The 19,724-nt window shown below is 39.7% G+C and overlaps 1 long non-coding RNA gene across 1 annotated transcript; it reads right to left on the minus strand.

The window, feature by feature from the left end:
• Positions 1-5,082: 5,082 nt before the first annotated feature.
• On the minus strand, positions 5,083-5,896 carry LOC127535883 (uncharacterized). Its single transcript, XR_007944764.1, has 2 exons — positions 5,671-5,896; positions 5,083-5,165 (listed from the first exon to the last, which is right to left on the minus strand). It is a non-coding gene; the product is annotated as an uncharacterized LOC127535883 (long non-coding RNA).
• Between the last annotated feature and the right edge of the window lie 13,828 nt (positions 5,897-19,724).

Consider the following 19,724-nt stretch of genomic DNA (forward strand, 5'->3'; position numbering starts at 1 on the left):
TCCTATGCAAATTAGTAAGTGTACCACCGGCGGTACACTTAAGTTTAACGGGTTAAAAATGCTCGAGTTTGCAGCGCAAACTCCCAGCGCAAACTATATACTCCCAGTCCTGCTTGACTTCTCGCTCCGCTTTTGCCTCCAGCATAAGCCCCGCCCACAAAAAACGTCACAATGTTTGTAAACAAATAAAGGGTCTATTATGTGTCTACATACACTGCTCACAAATAGTTATTCAACTTTTGGGTGAAATTGATGGAAAATATAAAAAGTGCATGCTGTAGTGATATATCATAAAAGTAGGGTATTTAACTAGAAACATGCAATAGTGATTTCCTCATCTCAAAAAATTTTATTGAATCAAAAGCTAACAACAGTGGAGGGTATGTCACAATAAAAATGTCTCAGTTTGGACAAAACAGCAGCCTTCAGCTGAAATCCAGTACAATTGTGTCCCACCAGTGGCGTGATCATGGATGTGTCCACGCAGCAGCTGACCTCTGCCTCGTAATTAGCCTTAAGACCAGCTATAAAGATAAACATAGATATCATTATCATCAACATATGGTGCATGTGTTTAACCTTTAAGCTATGTAGGGATGCAAATGTAGTTGAAGCTAAGTAGCTAAGCTAATGCTAACACATTCAGTGTTCCGAATCAAAACATCTCTAAAAATTACCTGTTTTCTCAAATGTAGTCGCCGTTCCCTGTGACAACCATGAAGACAGATAGCTAATCACAGAAGAGCTCATCTGAAGAGCAAATGTCCAATAAGGTTCCTGTTTTTGTTTGCCATGTCCTTCTGGGGCTCAGTAGGAAAAAGTCTGAATATATGGAATGAAACTTTGAATAGATGGAATGAAAATCTGAACATTCTATATTCCAACTTTCATTCCATATATTCCGACTTTCATTCAATATATATCAAATTTCATTCAATATATATCAACTTTCATTATATATATATCGACTTTCATTATATATATATCAACTTTCATTCAACATATATCAACTTTCATTATATATATATATCGACTTTCATTATATATATATATCAACTTTCATTCAATATATATCAACTTTCAATATATATATATCGACTTTCATTATATATATATCAACTTTCATTCAACATATATCAACTTTCATTATATATATATATCGACTTTCATTATATATATATAAACTTTCTTTATATATATCAACTTTCATTATATATATATATATATATATATCGACTTTCATTATATATATATCAACTTTCATTATATATATATATCGACTTTCATTCAATATATATTGACTTTCATTATATATATATCGACTTTCATTATATATATCGACTTTCATTCAATATATATCAAGTTTCATTCAGTATATATCGACTTTCATTATATATATCGACTTTCATTCAATATATATCAAATTTAATTCAATATATCTCGACTTTCATTATATATATATCGACTTTCATTCAATATATATAAATTTAATTCCATACATATCAACTTTCATTATATACATATCGACTTTTATTCAATATATAATTTCCTAAACGGCATGCCATACATATATATATATATATTTATATATGTAAGAATGTTTTAGGTATCTTGTTACGATGCATTTAGTTACTGCAGCGAAATCATTAATTAAATGTCAGATTTATTTGTGTCCTTTGATCCAGGGGTGTCACCAGACCTAATACTGTACTGGGGCACACCTGGAGCACAAAGCATTCATGAGAGTGCGCAAAGTGTGCGAGAAAAAAAACATATTCAGCACTTATTCACATAAAACAACTAAATAGTTCTTTAAACCATTCAATAATATCAGACTATGTTGTTGTCTAGATCTTTGATTAACCATCTGAAATGTACTGCGGTAATGCATTTGGCCTACTTGTGCACTTTACTCTCGACTTCTAAACCATTACTGATAAATGCAAGTAGGAAGAGTAATGAATCTTTTTGAAATATTTATTTCAGTAAACATCTGCAAATTGAACATTTACAAATGTAAAATAAAATAAAGCACCCTAAAATCTCTGGGTTCTTTTATTTCCATAGTAGAAGAATAAATGAACTGTTGTGTGTCACTTCAGGCAATCATTTTTTGGGGAGTAAACTGTAACGTCTTGTTTTCATTTTTGCAAAGTGGTCAATCACTTGGCTGTGGCTTAACTTGGAAAGTTCCTCACTCTCCACTGACATGATGGCAAGATGGTAAAGCCTATCCTGCCCCACTGTGCTTCTCAGCCAAGTGTGGAGCCATCTCAGCACACTGAACGTCCGTTCACAAGTGCAGCTGGACACTGGGATGGTCAGAGCTATCTGAATGACCTGTGTCAAGGTTGGGAACATGACTTGATCCAGCAAGCTGAAAACACATTGCATGTCTGTGATTGGAAGGCTCTTCCACTGTTATTTACAGGTGATATATATACAGGAAAAGACCTTGAGCTGCTGCTGTTAAACAGTCTGACAGCAGCAGGTATGAATGACCTGTGGTAGTGCTCCCTCCTTGATGGTGGCGGCAGTAGTTAGTTAGTTAGTTAGTCAGTCTGCTACTGAAGGAGCTGCTCAAAGCTCCTTCAGTGTGGTGGAGGGGGTGAGAGGCGTTGTGAATAACGTTAGCTAACTTAGCATTAACTTAAGACACACTTATGTTGCCTAGCTAGCTAGGACTTCACTTACCTCTCTCATTCCTCGCTGCTTTATCCCTGCTGCGGGCGAATAACTTTCTGATATCCATCTAGGAGTTACACAGAGCCTTAGAGATAGTAAGAGTTGTGACACTCATGCTCTCGCAGCGGGGCGGTCACGTGGTTCATGTAAGCCTGAATAGTTCCAAACAGGCAGCGCTGTCATTTCCTTCTATGGGACTGAGAGTGGCGATTTCACGGTAAAAAAGGAATAAAATCACACCTCAATTCAATTCAATTCAATTCAATTCAATTTTATTTATATAGCGTCAATTACAGTCAAATCGTCTCAAGACGCTTTACAGAACCCAAATGCCTGACCCCCAGAGCAAGCCCAAAGGCGACAGTGGCAAGGAAAAACACCCTTTTAACAGGGAAGAAACCTCGAGCAGAACCCGGCTCTATATAGGGGGGACCCATCTGCCTGCTGGCCGGGCGGGTTGAGAAGGACAGAGGAGGGCAAGGGGGAAGGATGGGAGAAGAGGGAGGGGTGGGAAAGCAAGGAAAACACAACACACATTTGGATACATGCATGACAGGATATGTGACACAGACAAAGTATAAGCTAACATTGAAAACTGACTCATAGTTTACTCTTATGATGTACGGCTCTGACATTAAACATACTCCATATATAGCTAGCAGTAAAATTCAAACAGTGTGTAAGTTAGCATAACAGTATAGTGAAGGCAATGCAGAGTTGACTGGTGGAAAAAGGGAGTTGGAAGCAGAGGGCTGGAGGAAGGTCAGCAGCAGCATCCCACAGTGGACATGATGGAGACTGGACCAGCTGGTGGAACATCAACCGCAGATCTGAAGCATCCAGCTCTGGGACCAGGGACACTCGGAGAAATAACACAGGGGGAAACAGAGTGAATGTACTGCAATAACGGTATATATATTAAATGTAAAGGTAGATAGAGAAGGGCTCAGTGCATCAAGAAAAGTCCCCCAGCAGCCTAGGCCTATAGCAGCATGACTAGAGGCAGAACGAAGGGACGTCCAAGAGGGAGTCAGCTGTGCAAATGAAGACACAAGCCGAACCCCTGTGGGTCACCCAGTCAGCCCCAACTATAAGATTTGTCAAAAAGGAACGTTTTAAGCCTGGTCTTAAAAATAGAGAGGGTGTCTGCCTCCCGAACCCAAACTGGGAGCAGGTTCCACAGGAGAGGCGCCTGATAACTGAAGGCTCTGCCTCCCATTCTACTTTTAGAAATTCTAGGAACAACAAGTAAGCCTGCAGCTTGAGAGCGAAGAGTTCTACTAGGATAATAAGGTACTATCAGATCTTTAAGATATGATGGAGATTGGTTATTAAGAGCTTTATATGTCAGAAGAAGGATTTTAAATTTTTTTCTGGATTTAACAGGAAGCCAGTGAAGAGAAGCAAGTATAGGGGAAATATGATCTCTTTTGCTAACTCCTGTCAGTACTCTCGCAGCAGCGTTTTGGATCAACTGTAGATGTTTGAGAGAGCTATTTGGACAACCCGATAATAAGGAATTGCAATAGTCAAGCCTGGAAGTAACAAAAGCATGAACTAATTTTTCTGCATCACTCTGAGACAGAATGTTCCTGATTTTTACAATATTACGCAGGTGAAAAAAGGAAGTCCTACAGACTTGCTTTATGTGTGAGTTAAAGGACATGTCCTGGTCAAAAATAACTCCAAGATTCCTCACAGTAGTACTGGAGGCCAATGTGATGCCATCCAGAGTAACTATTTGCTTTGAAAGCGAGTTTCTAAGATGTTTGGGGCCAAATACAATGACTTCAGTTTTGTCTGAATTCAGCAGTAGGAAGTTAAAAGTCATCCAGGTTTTAATGTCCTCAAGACAATCTTGCAGTCTAGCTAACTGATCAGTTTCATCTGGCTTCATAGATAAATACAATTGTGTGTCATCTGCAAAACAATGGAAGTTAATACAATGCTTCCTAATAATATTGCCTAAAGGAAGCATGTATAATGTGAAAAGTATCAAACAAGTACCTCCAAGTACTTGTTTGATTATTAATTCATTGGAGTATGTATGTAAATGTCAGTTTTACATTTTGAGCTGTAAGGTGACATATTAAAGACACTTTTGGGGTTTTGGAGGGAATGTTTTACATTCGTGTTAGCATGGAAAATCGACTTTTACACAGAAATGTAAGATGATTGAAGATGTTAATTTTTGCCCAGCTGGATTATTGTATTTCCAGACAATGTCTATATTTTTCTGATTCACTTACCCGTAGTCTGGGAGTTATTGAAAAGCAGAGTAACAACAGTCCATTCAGCAGTAGTGTCCAGCCACTTCTGATGAGGCAGGAGTTGACTCACTATAACCATTTTAAGACATGCACAAAATATATATTCAAGAATAACAACTCATTATGCTTTGATGAATGAAATAGTATGTTTTATTGACAATGGGAGAAACAATGAGGGTCTTCGTGTCTTCAGTGAGGGCTCTCGGGATACTGGTGGATAGATAAGATATGATAGATAATAAATATATTTGTTAAATACTTACAAGTATAAGTTTATGCGTTATAAAGGGTCTCATATAAAGGACGTAGTCTTGACAATTAAAAAGAGGTAGCGATGTAGCTAGGTAGCTTTCAAAGAAGAGCTAACAAGCACATGGCAATGCCTGAAAGTCGGTCATCTGCCAATATTCACAAATACAGATAAATGTATGCACCACAAAGGGCTTCTGATATAATATAAAGACGTTAAAATGAAAAAGAGGTAGCGACTCATCAACAGTTAATCCGTCAATATATCCCTGTAGATAACTTCACAGCTAACAGCAGAGTCGAGCTAAAAAAAAAGTAGCAGAAATTCGGTCGTCTACCAAGATAAAAAATATATATAATTACGCTGTGCAAATACAAATAAAGCTCAGCATATGCATCATAAAGAGCCTCTGATAAAATATAGGCAGTTGACAATTCAAAAGAGGTAGGCATTTCATCAACTTACCTCCACATATACTCAACAACCTGCAGTGCAAATGAACGGTGGCTATCACTGTCGAAGCGGTGCTTGGAACTAAACAAGCCTCCACAACCCGGACGTAGACTGAAAGAAAGCGTACAACGGCACCCTATGGGAGTGTCGCAACTCTTACTATCTCTAGGGCTCTGGAGTTACAGTTCGAGTCAAATCAAAATCAAAAAATATATTTAACAAGTTGTCGGCTAACGTTACCTACCTCACGCAGTGATTCTCATCGCCTCTCTCTCTCTCTCTCTCTCTCTCTCTCTCTCTCTCTCTCGACTTCAGTTGATCAGCTGAAGTCACTACACGTGAATAAATTACCATATTAATTAGCCATGTGCACATTGTTTAAGTGGAGTCAATACAGTAGCAATGAATTACCATACTAAGTAGTATGTGCGCTGTAGTCTATGCTATGTAGACTTAAAACTCCGAATTGATTTTTTTTTTTTTTTTTGGTGAAATTTTTACTGGGGCACTGCAGATCAATAGACCTTTTCACAATGACGTCAGAATCTGGGAAACGTGACCACACCTTCCTTAGCAACGCACGCCGCCATTAAAAGAGGGGGACACAAAGTCCTTAGCAACCGTGATTTGACCGCCGAAACCACGCGGTTTTGACCCGGAGAAAAATGTCTGGTGATTATTTCGGAAATCTTGAGCCAAAAGCCAAGCTACGGTATAAAGAAAAAAATAGAACTGGTTGGTTTGCAGTCATGTCCGTACCAAATTGCACTGGGATCATGGGAAAACAACCTTACTACATGGCCAGATCTTCAATGGCACTCCATTTACGAGTACCTTATCAATAGCCCAGGCATCCACACAATGGAGAAGATGAAGACTTATAAAAGCCTGGACTCATACGTTTTCTTTGAGGTATGCTTATATTTATATGTTTTTGTGCATACAGGTCAATGTCAGAATGATAAATGCCTTGTAAGATACGGCTACACCAGCTCCGCTATGCTAATCTAATGTTAAGCTAACAGGGTGAGCCATTACACCTTTTAATTTCAAGTGGAAGTAGTGTATGTATATTAGTTAGATGTGCATTATCAAAACGAAGAGTCAGATACCTGTAAATGAGCTCTACCTACCCTAGGCCCAAGGGTATGAGGTGCTAACAATAACGAGGACAATGCTGCTGTTTACAGCATGGTAGTTAGCAGAACGAAAGGGAGGAGAGAAGGGAGACTTGTTTGTTCAGTATTGAGTTTAGGAGAGTTTAAAAATAGCAGTGTGAGTAGAAAGACCCCTGACTTTTTGTGGGAAGCACAGCTAGCACTAGCCTAAGCTAAGTAGCTAGCCCTCAACATTTCAGATAATTATAGACATCATAAGCTGCAGTCAATTCCAGCCATTTTCAGTACAAAAAATCGCTAATATTCTATTTGTAAATAAAAATATGACGAGAAATACAGGGGATATTGGACGTGCATCGCGAGGTGCATTTCCTTGAAAACGACCTATTCGTGGAGTATATACCGACTTCAGGACATGTTTTGGACAAAATATGTTACTGGCTTGTTTCGTCTGGATGTCCAAGGTTGAACTATTTTTGTGGAATATTTTCATCTGTGTGTAATAATGAACCCGGAAATGTGAGTCGCGCTGTGTACGTTGAAGCCGTGTATAGAGAACGGATGGATGGATATTCGTTGTTTGTCGGACAAATGTGTTTATATTACCCGCTGTGGTAATCACATCTGAAAGTGGTTTATACCGGTGGATTCATGAGAATCTAAGCTTTCCATCGGCGTATAGTGTTTGTATAATCGCGTTTGCAGTTTCAGACATTTAGCAAATTGCTTATGCAGATCTCAAAGTGTACCGCGGGTGGGACACTGAAGTGCAACTGAAGCGCAACGGGTTAAGCTTATTAATTAATAATTTCAGAAAATCAGTTAAGGGGAAATAATTTCATGAAACACAACATACCATTGACGAAATACTGACTGCAAACATAGGACCATTTTGACTGTGGGCTCCATGTGGTTCCATCATTGTTAATCCGCCTCAATGCTTTGAGCCATAAAGTCCTTTTCTGGCCCTTTCCAGTCAGAATTCTGTAAAAGGAAATGTTCTTGTTGCTCCATGAGTGAGAACTACAGCCAAAAACAGTGCAGGTTTTGGGCATATCTGCTTTTGGTCGTTAAAATCGGGTGGGAAAGGTGGGAAAGTACTGGTTGTCAAAGCAATAGCATACCCCTCTTAAAATGGCGGAATCGCGTTGCTAGGGGCGGTGACCAGCGGTGATGTTCGATGATGACGTTTCGGAAAAACGTCTATACTGGGGCACGTGCCCCAGTGAAATCTGTCTGGCAATGTGGCTGCTTTGATCCATGTTGTTCTTTATTCATTCTCCATCATGGTTTGCTGTGTCTCATGAAGACGCTGCTGAAGGCGCTGAGTGTTTTGTTTTCCACTCACACCGAGTTGAGAATATAAACCTGTTGGCTGAAGTCAGCAAGAGAAAACAAATAGACAAACACACTCACATTCACGCCTACGGACAATTTAGAGTAACCAATTAACTTTAGCATATTTTTGGACTGTAGGAGGAAGCCAGAGTGTCCGGAGAAAACCAACGCATGCACAGGGAGAACATGCAAACTCCATGCAGAAAGATCCCAGGTCGCGGGTTGCTTGGTTACAGATGCTGCTGCGCACTGCTCCGCGCCTTTAAAAATATCTACACCCGAAACTCCACTACGTCCAAAGAAGCAACAACGTTTGTTAATTCCTCAAACAATGGACATCTCCACCCAGTGTCAGCTTGTTCTTGTGATCCGCTACATCGACAAAATGAATGAAGTGCAGGAGAGGTTTTTTGAGTTTATACCTCTGCAATCTGCCACAGCTGAGTCCATTGCCACAGCACTTTTGGAGAGGCTGAGCCTCATTCTCCCTGATGACCAAAAGAGCAAGCTCATCTCCCAGGCCTTTGATGGTGCGAGTGTCATGAGAGGAGCCACAGGTGGTGTACAGAAGAAAGTGAGTGATGTGTATGCGAATGCACACTATGTCCACTGCTATGCTCACCAGCTCAACATTATCATACAGCAGGTGACATCCCGTATCCCAAAAGTTGGTCAGTTCTTCTCTGACCTAGCTGGATTCTCAGGATTTTTTCAAGATCCCCCAAGAGAACCAGTGTGCTTGACAGAGTGGTGACACACAGGCTTCCAAGAGCAAGCACAGTAAGGTGGAACTTCCACAGCCGTGCTGTCAACACTGTGTTTGAGCACAAAGACGACCTCCTTCAGTGCTTCGAAACCATCAGGGACTCAGGTGACTTTGATCCTACCACTGTCCGTGAAGCTTAAGGTTTTGTGAGACTCCTGGAGGATGCTACCTTCTGCTTCTTCCTGGAGCTTTTCCACCGCATCATGCCTCATGTGGACATGCTCTACAGCCAACTCCAGAAGAGGTCCATCGATTCGGTCTTTGTCCACAGAGTGACGCAGCATTTCATCAACAACGTGCAGATGATCAGGTAAATACATTTGTATGTAACCATATTAAACCCTTATGCATCGTCTCACAAAAAGTGTCATACGCAGTACTATGGGACAAAAATGTCCAAGTCAAAAACTGTAATAAAATTATTATATAATGATGTCATTTTCCTCTTACATAGTTAGATTTTTAAACCATCAGTCCAGATAATAAAAGTTTTGATTGAACTGATCATTTTCAGAGTATTAACATTTTCTTTATTACCTTTAATTCCCAGTTCATTTACATTATATCACTATTGTTTATTGTGAAAAAATAAAATAAACTGAGTTTTACCCAAACACTTAATGCTAAAGGAAATATTTAAAACTAATGCAGTCTTGGATGTATTAGTGAAGAGTAACAATGATTGATTTTGACAATGATTTTGTTTCCATCATTATTTGTGGATAATTTGTGTGAAATGAAAAACTCACACTCAGTCATGTGCGCATCACATGACTGTAATATAAAAAACTTCTGATTAATGTTGACCATAATAAGTCATTATTTATGATACTTAATGTGCTTAATTTCTTTCTGTTTCCTGGCAATTAAAGTTTAATTTTTTTCTCTTCTGGGCCTGGTCAGAGACTCCCTCCCTACTGTGAGTGAAGAACATCACAGCTGTGTGCCTCAGCAGCAGCTGGCCAAGAAGCGCTGCACACTGGGACCAGATGAACTACAGAGGATAGCTACAGAGGTGAGATCAAAGCTGAGGCTCTGGTAACTTAGCATCCTACCATACACACGTGGACAAAATTGTTGGTACCCCTCAGTTAAAGAAGGAAAAACCCACAATTCTCACTGAAATCACTTGAAACTCACAAAAGTAACAATAAATAAAAATTTATTGAAAATTAAATAATCAAAAACAGCCATTACTTTCGAATTGTTGATTAACATAATTATTTAAAAAAACAAACTAATGAAACAGGCCTGGACAAAAATGATGGTACCTCTATAAAAGATTGAAAACTATTTGACCAGAGTGACATGATTAACTCAGGTGTGTCATTTAATTGACATCACAGGTGTTTCCAAACTCATAATCAGTCAGTCTGCCTATTTAAAGGGAGACAAGTAGTCACCCTGCTGTTTGGTGAAAAGGTGTGTACCACACTGAACATGGACAACAGAAAGCGAAGGAGAGAATTGTCCCAGGACATCCGAAAAAAAATTATAGACAAACATCTTAAAGGTAAAGGCTATAAGACCATCTCTAAACAGCTTGAAGTTCCTGTGACAACAGTGGCTCATATTATTCAGAAGTTCAAGACCCACGGGACAGTAGCCAACCTCCCTGGACGTGGCCGCAAGAGGAAAATTGATGACAAATTGAAGAGACGGATCGTTGGAATTGTATCCAAAGAGCCCAGAGCAACCTCCAAAGAAATTAAAGGTGAACTCCAAGGCCAAGGTACATCAGTGTCAGATCGCACCATTCGTCGTTGTTTGAGCCAAAGTGGACTTCATGGGAGACGACCAAGGAGGACACCACTGCTGAAAAAAACTCATAAAAAAGCCAGACTGGAATTTGCAAAAATGCATGTTGACAAGCCACAAAGCTTCTGGGAGAATGTCCTTTGGACAGATGAGACCAAACTGGAGCTTTTTGGTAAGGCACATCAACTCTATGTTCATAGACTCAAAAACCAAACATACGAAGAAAAGAACACTGTCCCTACGGTGAAACATGGAGGAGGCTCAGTAATGTTTTGGGGCTGCTTTGCTGCATCTGGCACAGGGTGTCTTGAAAGTGTGCAAGGTATGATGAAATCTGAAGACTATCAAGGCATTCTGGAGAGAAATGTGCTGCCTAGTGTCAGAAAGCTTGGTCTCAGTCGCAGGTCATGGGTCTTCCAACAGGACAACGATCCAAAACACACAGCCAAAAACACCCAAGAATGGCTGAGAGAAAAGCGTTGGACTATTCTAAAGTGGCCTTCTATGAGCCCAGATCTGAATCCCATTGAACATATGTGGAAGGAGCTGAAACATGCCATTTGGAGAAGACACCCATCAAACCTGAGACAACTGGAGCTGTTTGCTCATGAGGAGTGGGCCAAAATACCTGTTGACAGCTGCAGAACGCTCATTGACAAATACAGAAATCGTTTAATTGCAGTGATTGCCTCAAAAGGTTGTGCAACAAAATATTAAGTTATGGGTACCATCATTTTTGTCCAGCCCTATTTCATTAGTTTGTTTTTTTAATAATTATGTTAATCAACAATTCAAAAGTGATGGCTGATTTTGATTATTTAATTTTCAATACATTTTTATTTATTGTTACTTTTGTGAGTTTCAAGTGATTTCAGTGAGAATTGTGGGTTTTTCCTTCTTTAACTGAGGGGTACCAACAATTTTGTCCACGTGTGTATGTCTGTGACTGTTGTCCTTCCTGTTGTTATTCCTTTCTATATATATGTGGACGTCGTCTCTCCCTGAAGTTGATGAGTGGTGACCTGAACAATCAAAACTTTTCTCACCACTCATCAGGACACACAGCTTCATAAATAAATCTAATATCAACTGGCAGCGGTTCCTCCTGGCCTTAGCAATTTGAACAACATGGCTCCATGTAGTGCTGATAAACCTGCTGCACAAACTGCCACATGTAGATAGCAGGGCATTTATGAAACACAGAATTCAACTGCAAAACAGCTGCTAGTGCATACACATATGTCAGCAACAATAATTAATTATCTGTGTTGAATTAACACTGGTATTCAAGGCTGAAGTCTGTTATTTTCCTCTGTAAAGTAACATGTTTGAAACCAGGTAAATTAAAGAGGGACATGAGGGTGTCCACAACCATATTCCCAAACCTCCAATTTCTCCAATAAAGTATATGCTATTCTGTTGTAGGTAAACATTTTCCAAATAAGATTCAATAATATGGACATGACTTGAGTGTGTTGTATGGTCTTTTACAGTCTTATAATCATAGTAAGCTGTTATGTGAACAATTGGACAAGACACTTTTATGTAGGTTCTGTGTGATATAATGTGTGTCTTTCTTTATAGGTTTGTGACACAATCCTGGGCCATGCAAAAGAGAGATTTGCCTTCACCAAAACACCTAATCAGTGCTACACTGCTTCAAGGAGACAGATTCCAGGAGTATGACAGCCAGTTCCCTGAAGCAGCTCTCAACACCACCATGGAGGCCTATCCAATGCTGAACAAGGGCAAGCTGAAAACTGAACTGTCGCTCATCTTCAGCAACACAGAGTTCAGGAGTTGCAATGGTGCTGTGGCTCTGTACCAGCTCTTCATGAGCAACAATCTTCAGGACACCTTCTCAGAGACTGTGTCTCTCCTGAAGATCCTCATCACGACTCCAATGACGACAGCTGAATCTGAGAGGTGCTTCTCAACACTAAAAAGAATCAAGACCTTCCTCAGGAACACGATGTTGCAGGATCGTCTTAATGCACTGGCCATGCTCTCTATGGAAAAGAAACTTGCATGTCTCAAAGACAGAAGAGCAAAACTTGCATACAAAAAATAACAAAGATGTAGAGGTGCTGGCTTTAATCTCTAAAATGTGAGGATTTACTTTTTTAATAATGTAAATAGGAATGTTAGTTGACACAAGTGGCACTTTAGACTGAAAACCTGTTGATTTTCATATGTTCTGAAATCTGAAGAATTACTGTTTTTCTTTATTTTCATTGTAAATATTTAATGTTAGTTGACAGAAGCACTTTGGGCTCAAAGCCTAAGATAAGATAAGATAGGTTTTATTTGTCACATGCACAGTTATACATAGTTTAATGCCAAATGGTTTCAGTATTTTTTTTCAGGCAAAGTGACAAATTTTTATTGCTTTGATCTTAAATATGCAGATTTGCTGTTTTCTCATTGTCATGTAAGGTTGTTAATGTAAAAGTTAGCTCACAGAAGCACTGTCTGCTTTAAGCCTTATAGTTAGTTTTTTTTTTTAACAAAATGTCCAATGTTTGTTGGTTTCACAGGTATGGATTTGTTTTTGTTTATTTGAGTATGTAAATATAAATATGTTGTTCCAAAGATTTTGCTGGACAGAAGAAGCACTTGGCCCTCTTTGAAGCTGGAAAAATGAATTGTTTCTTTTTTTACTTTTGAAGTAAAAAATAGATTTGCATATTTATACATTCTTAATTTGTTTAATTATAGAAAAGGAGATTTTTAAGGGTTTGTGTGTACCAATTACACCTTATCTGGAGCAAATCATATCAAACACTGGGGAGATAAATTCAAATTCACTAGCTGGTAACATTTACCCCCCCAAGAGAAAAATTCACCAGCCGCCACTGATTGCTAGTAGCCTCGGTTGTCCTTTCTAAGCGTGATAAACACACCAACCTGGTAAACATCATAAATACTAAACATTAAATGATTATCTTACAACGGGAAAAAAATGGTGCTGCACTGGTTGCTGCAATATTTACCTTTCTAAAACCTCCGCTGGTGCAACCTTAGCTACATTTGTCACGTTAGCACTAGATTGGTAAACAATCAATTTTTTGTAGCTGCGTTTATATGCAAATAGTTCATCCAAAAAAATTCTTTTTTTTTTGTCTGGTCTCAGGTTGTTTTCTTTTATATTTCTGACATTCAGAAAATCAGGAGGCTTGTTAGTCATTTTTCCGGTTAAGCAGTGGTCAGTAGTGTTTAGCAATGTATGTCTTCAAAGGGCAGCACAGCTCAAGTTCAACAAATTCAGATTTCCGGCACTTATGCTGAACTGTAACAACACACCACATACACAATAGAGGACTTCCTACAATAGAGGACTTCCTGTATCATTATTCTTCTTCAGAGCCGATATTACAACTTGCTCTTGTGTGCATCATATAGTTTTACAATGTTTGAGCAGAGTTGCATTTGAGTAAGTAGCTTGGACATACACAGATGAGTTTTCAGGAGTTTAATGAGTGACTACAGTGGTACTTTATGTACATATTTTCAAATCCATACTAAAAAACTCTTTACGTGTAAAATGAATGCTTTCCAAAAGGCATTGGCAGCTCACACATTGACAATAACAGGGAGGATTTTGTAGAAACTAGCATCTAGAGGATTTAGAGGAACTTTAGAAAGTGGTGCACCGGCACTCTTTTGTGTGTCCTGTCATGTTACAGTATGTGGTGCTACTTGACACTTGGATGCTAACCAGACAGAAAAAAACAAAATGCTGTTAATTCAGGGGAACATAATTGATCCATTCCTCTAGTGTGGAACAGTTCCTCCAGCAGAGCACAATATTACACCGTATTCTACAAGCCAGCTATTAGGACAGCTTCTTCCATTTTGGAGTCCTCTCTGTCCAGCAGCCATCTTCCACTGTAAATTCCGCCTCTTTATGACTGATGACATTTTTATGGCGACATTACCCTCATGCAGCACACAAAATGCCTGAGATGTGGGCGCCGCCTATTCTGATCATTTAGCCCTCAACTCTAAATGTCATCGTTTGCGTAAATCAGCAGGTGATGTATCACCACATCAGATAATCCATTCTGTCTGCAAATCCTGCCAACACTTTTTATCTTTATGCAATAAAAATTGACTAACCATGTGTAATGTTTAACAGCAAAACCCTCCTTCACACTTATGCATTGACAACTCTATACTGCTGACCAGTGTGCAGCAGCTGTTGAGGAAGTGCTTTCCTTAAAGGCAGGGTAAAGCAACTCTTATTTGCATTATTTTTAGTGACTGAAATATAGGAACTTAAAGGTTGCTGGTGTGAACCTCAACGTACAACATTCTGGTCACGAGTCTGCTCATTCCAGTCATGGGAAGCTGATGCTATCTGTGCTAACGAGGCATGAAAACCATCTTATCGCATTTATTTATTGCTGTACCTCAGTTCAGATTTCACGGTAGTGTTCAAATTCCTCTGCACATTTTGCAAATATCATTATATCCCTGTACAGCAAGTTTTCTGGTAGGAGGACACATGATCAGTGTCTGATCTGTCTTATCTGAACTTTACACTTTATCGCGTTAACATTAAATGCTTCTATCTGACTGAGCATGGAAGGAAGTGAAAAAAATCACTTAGATTTTTGCAATAAAGCTGCATAAACATTGTGGATGGAGATTTAACTGAGACTGTAGTGTCTAATGGTTGAGATGAGTCACAGATTTGACTTCCACGTAAGGGGTGCTACTTGCCTGGAGCTGCTCTTTTTTTCAATACATGAATGGTGCCATTCCATTTACCTGCTTCGGTTTCAGAGTGTTTCTGAGTGGTTCCAACAAAACACATTGTGGACCACTTGCTGGGCAACACTTAGATTTAAAGTAGACATGCTAATGTAGGTGTGTAGCTATTAGATGTGTAAATCCTGTCATGTCATGTAAACACCTCATTAAGCTTTTCAAATGCGTATCTTCCACTGTTGTGTTGCAGCCAGCTTCTCCCCAACTGAAACAGTGCGTGAAAACCGTATATAGTGATGAAGCTGTGTCACTACAACTTACATGTTCATCAGAGGATGCACCAAAGAGCATTTACCCCAAATACAAAAAGAAGTGGCTGTAAAATTGCGAACACATTTCATCCTTTCTGTCAGCTAACATTCAAAAAGTGGAGATGAAGTGTCTGATTACTTTAAGCCCATTTCTGTGTGCAGGGATCCAACCAGATATGAAGTAGCTCTACCAGGGGGAGTCTCTCCACTGACTGGACTGAGATGAACACTGCTGTGCATTTTCTATGAGACACAAATGGAGGAGGCACATGGAACTTCCAGGTATTTCATAGACGAAGCTTGAAAAGCTTTGACTGTATGTATCACTGAGCAGCTTTTATCTGAGTAAAGTAGGCCCAGTCTTATAATAGAACTCTTCTAATTAAATCCATGGTGTGAATAAGCTTCTGTTTGTTAGCAAAATAGTTTTTACAAGGCCATAAGTCAATGCTGTTTTTATCACTTGTGCTGCTCCAGATATTGCAGGATTACAGAAGATCTAAACAATCCTTTGAACTCAAAACCTGTTGGCAGGTTTGATAGACACCGTTCAAAGGGTTGGAGTCACACACGCAACTTCATGTTTTCCATGAACTCAGACTTTTATCCATGTGGAAACATAAATGCACAAGGGTTTTCTCATCATCAATGAGCCTTTCAACACCATTAGCTAACACAATGTAGCATTAGAACACAGGACTGATGGTTGCTGGAAATGTTCCTCTGTACCCCTATGGAGACATTCCATTAAAAATAAGCAGTTTCCAGCTAGAATAGTCATTACCACAATAACAATGTCTACACTGAATTTATCATTCATTTAATGTTATCTTCATTGAAAACAAAAAGATTTTCTTTCAAAAACAATGACCACAAACTTTTGAACGGTAGTGTATCTGGTTTAGGCCCAATTGGCATGCTAAGCTAACTAACATAGACTTGCTAGGACATTGTGTTTAAGCCATTACACACTAGTGGTGGTCATGTTCAAGAAAGAAACATCGCTCCACTAATCTCACAGGTAGATACGATCTTACCTGCTTTCTCTGAGGTTTATTGCAGCATGAGAAGATTTAGTCAAGGAATTCAACACGAGGATTAAACTAGCACTACTCTGAACCATGGAACCAGCAGCTTGTTTAGGGAACCTGCCTCCCTCCCTTTAGGGTTTCTTGGTAGGAATAAAAGGCTGCTTTTCTGTTTTTCAGCCTTCACTTAAACACACACACACACACACACACACACACACACACACACACACACACACACACACACACACACACACACATGTTTGTTTTTCTATACCGGTGGGGACTTACCATTGACTCCCATTCATATCTAACTCCTAACCCATACCCTAACCCTAACCTTAACCATCACCAAATCAATGCCTAACCCTAAACAAACGTTTTTGCACTTTTACATTTTTTATTAACAACAATATGGCCAAGAAAACGGTGTTGCCACCCGTGGGGACCTCATTTTAGGTCCCCACCGTAAGACAAGTCCCCACCTTTATAGCAAATAGTCTGGTCAAAGTCCCCACCTGTATAGCAGAAACAAGTACACACAGACACACACACACACACACACACACACACACACACACACACACACACACACACACACACACACACACACACCAGTTGCTGCTAGCCTCCCTCTAATGACAGGGTGTATAGTTGGAGAGGGTAGGAAGGGCAGTGTGTATTTCAGAGTCAGGACCACAAGGTCAGCCAGGAGGAGGAACACTGCCAACAGAGTGTGTCTGAATGTGTGTGTGTGCTAAGGAAGGGTCAGGCAAGTGTCTACACTAGGTCGCCCATCAGAACAACAACACCACTCCCTGTCATTCCAGAGGGCCTTGTTTACAGCAGAGCACATGGAGTGTTTGCATGTTCCATGGCAGCACTACCACTACAGTGGTGCTGTGGAGGAGATGAACAGGGCTGTCTGCAGTTCCAATGGAGGCCTGCACTAATCAGCATGGTAAATGACTGCACTGACACAATGCCTTTCTACCTGAGGAGAGAAAACACACACACACACACACACACACACACACACACGTTTGTACTTCTATCTTAGTGAGGACATCCATAAGCGTAATGCATTTCCTAGAGCCTTACCCTAACCTTAACCATCACAACTGATTGCCTAAACTTAATCCTTACCCTAACCCTAACCAAACCTCAATTCATACCTGTTCTCTAAAAATGAGTCTTCACCCTCAAACATGGCTGTTTCAAAGTGAGGACCGGCCAAAATGTCCTCACTTTGTAAAAATGTCCTCACTTTGATAGTTAAATGCAGAAAATGGTCCTCACCATGTAGCAAGTACAAGAACACACACACACACACACACACACACACACACACACACACACACACACACACACACACACACACACACACACACACACATGTTTGTTTTTCTATACCGGTGGGGACTTACCATTGACTCCCATTCATATCTAACTCCTAACCCTTACCCTAACCCTAACCTTAACCATCACCAAATCAATGCCTAACCCTAAACAAACGCTTCTGCACTTTTACATTTTTTATTAACAACAATATGGCCAAGAAAACAGTGTTGCCACCCGTGGGGACCTCATTTTAGGTCCCCACCGTAAGACAAGTCCCCACCTTTATAGCAAATAGTCTGGTCAAAGTCCCCACCGGTATAGCAGAAACAAGTACACACACACACACACACACACACACACACACACACACACACACACACACACACACACACACACTGTGCCTGATCATCACTGGAAAGTTTTTGTTTCAGTGTTCAAGGTCACTTCAACATGTAGAGCCAAGGATTAGTCGACTGCCCCTATAATTAATGGACAGCCAGCTGGTGGTCTGACAGTGAGCCTGGACAGTGGCAGCCAAAGATTTTTCTGATTAAAAAGATGATTTTATGTGACTACTGTGCAAAGTTCTGAAAAGCATTGTTATATCACTGTTAGTCCTCCTCACCTGTTGATTCTTGGGGCCCAAAATTTTTAAATCTGCTGCAACTGTTTATTACTCTGCCAAGGAATGCAGCGGAGTTATGTGATCAGCCTTGGTTTGTCTGTCTGTCTGTCTGTTAGCAACATTACTGTAAAACGGAGTAACTGATTTGAATGAAATTTTTATTGAAGGTCACAAATGACACAAGGACCAAGTGATTAGATTTTGGCAGTGATGCGGCTGATAGTGTGGATCCATGGATTTGTTAAAGATTTCTGTATCATTGCTAGATAGCAGCATGGCATCACTGTAACCATGACAACAAGTGAACACTACATCAGCTGCCTGCTGACGAGCACATGATTGTGATCCTACTGCAAATCCACAGCTGAAGACTTATTGAGATTTATCCATCAGAAATGATACAAGGAACAGCTGATTAAATTGTGGAGGTGTTTCTGAGTCCCATCAAAGCTCCGCTTCAAGCAGTTCAACATTAATCATTTTTAATGCAGCTTTTTGCGTTCGCTACCGTGCTACATGACCAAAAGATCAGCTAAGCTGTTGAAACGTTTTCTGATTTTGTAAATAACGACGCTATCACGTCGTTACAGGAAAATGTAGTTACACTACTAACGACACTATTTGTAGTGACGTTACTGCCCAACACTGCGTATAGCTTAGTCTGGCATAAAGACTGGAAACAGGAGGAAACAGCTAGCATGGGGCTGTCCAAAAGTAACAGAAGTCTGCTTTGTAGCAGTTCTAAGTCTGTAAAAAATGTGAGATGTACCAACTGGTAAATGTGACTAATTTCACAAAATAACAGCAAATGGTAATTAGTCAAATGTCAGGTATTAAAGTTTGAGCATGTATCTCCCTGTAAAACCATGAAAAGCACAATAAACTCATGATGTAAAATGTGCTAAATGTGTTCAAATTTACTTGAATGTTTTAAATTCAGAGTTAAATACAGATGAACAGCTAATTCATCTGTCTTCAACAGATACGCACATATATTTTATTCATATGTAATTATTTTTCTCTGAGCTTCTCTTTTCTAAATCAGTCCTCAGTGGAGCGTCCAGAGAC

The sequence above is a fragment of the Acanthochromis polyacanthus genome, chromosome 1 (assembly GCF_021347895.1).
Source record: "Acanthochromis polyacanthus isolate Apoly-LR-REF ecotype Palm Island chromosome 1, KAUST_Apoly_ChrSc, whole genome shotgun sequence".
NCBI classification, from domain to species: domain Eukaryota; kingdom Metazoa; phylum Chordata; class Actinopteri; family Pomacentridae; genus Acanthochromis; species Acanthochromis polyacanthus.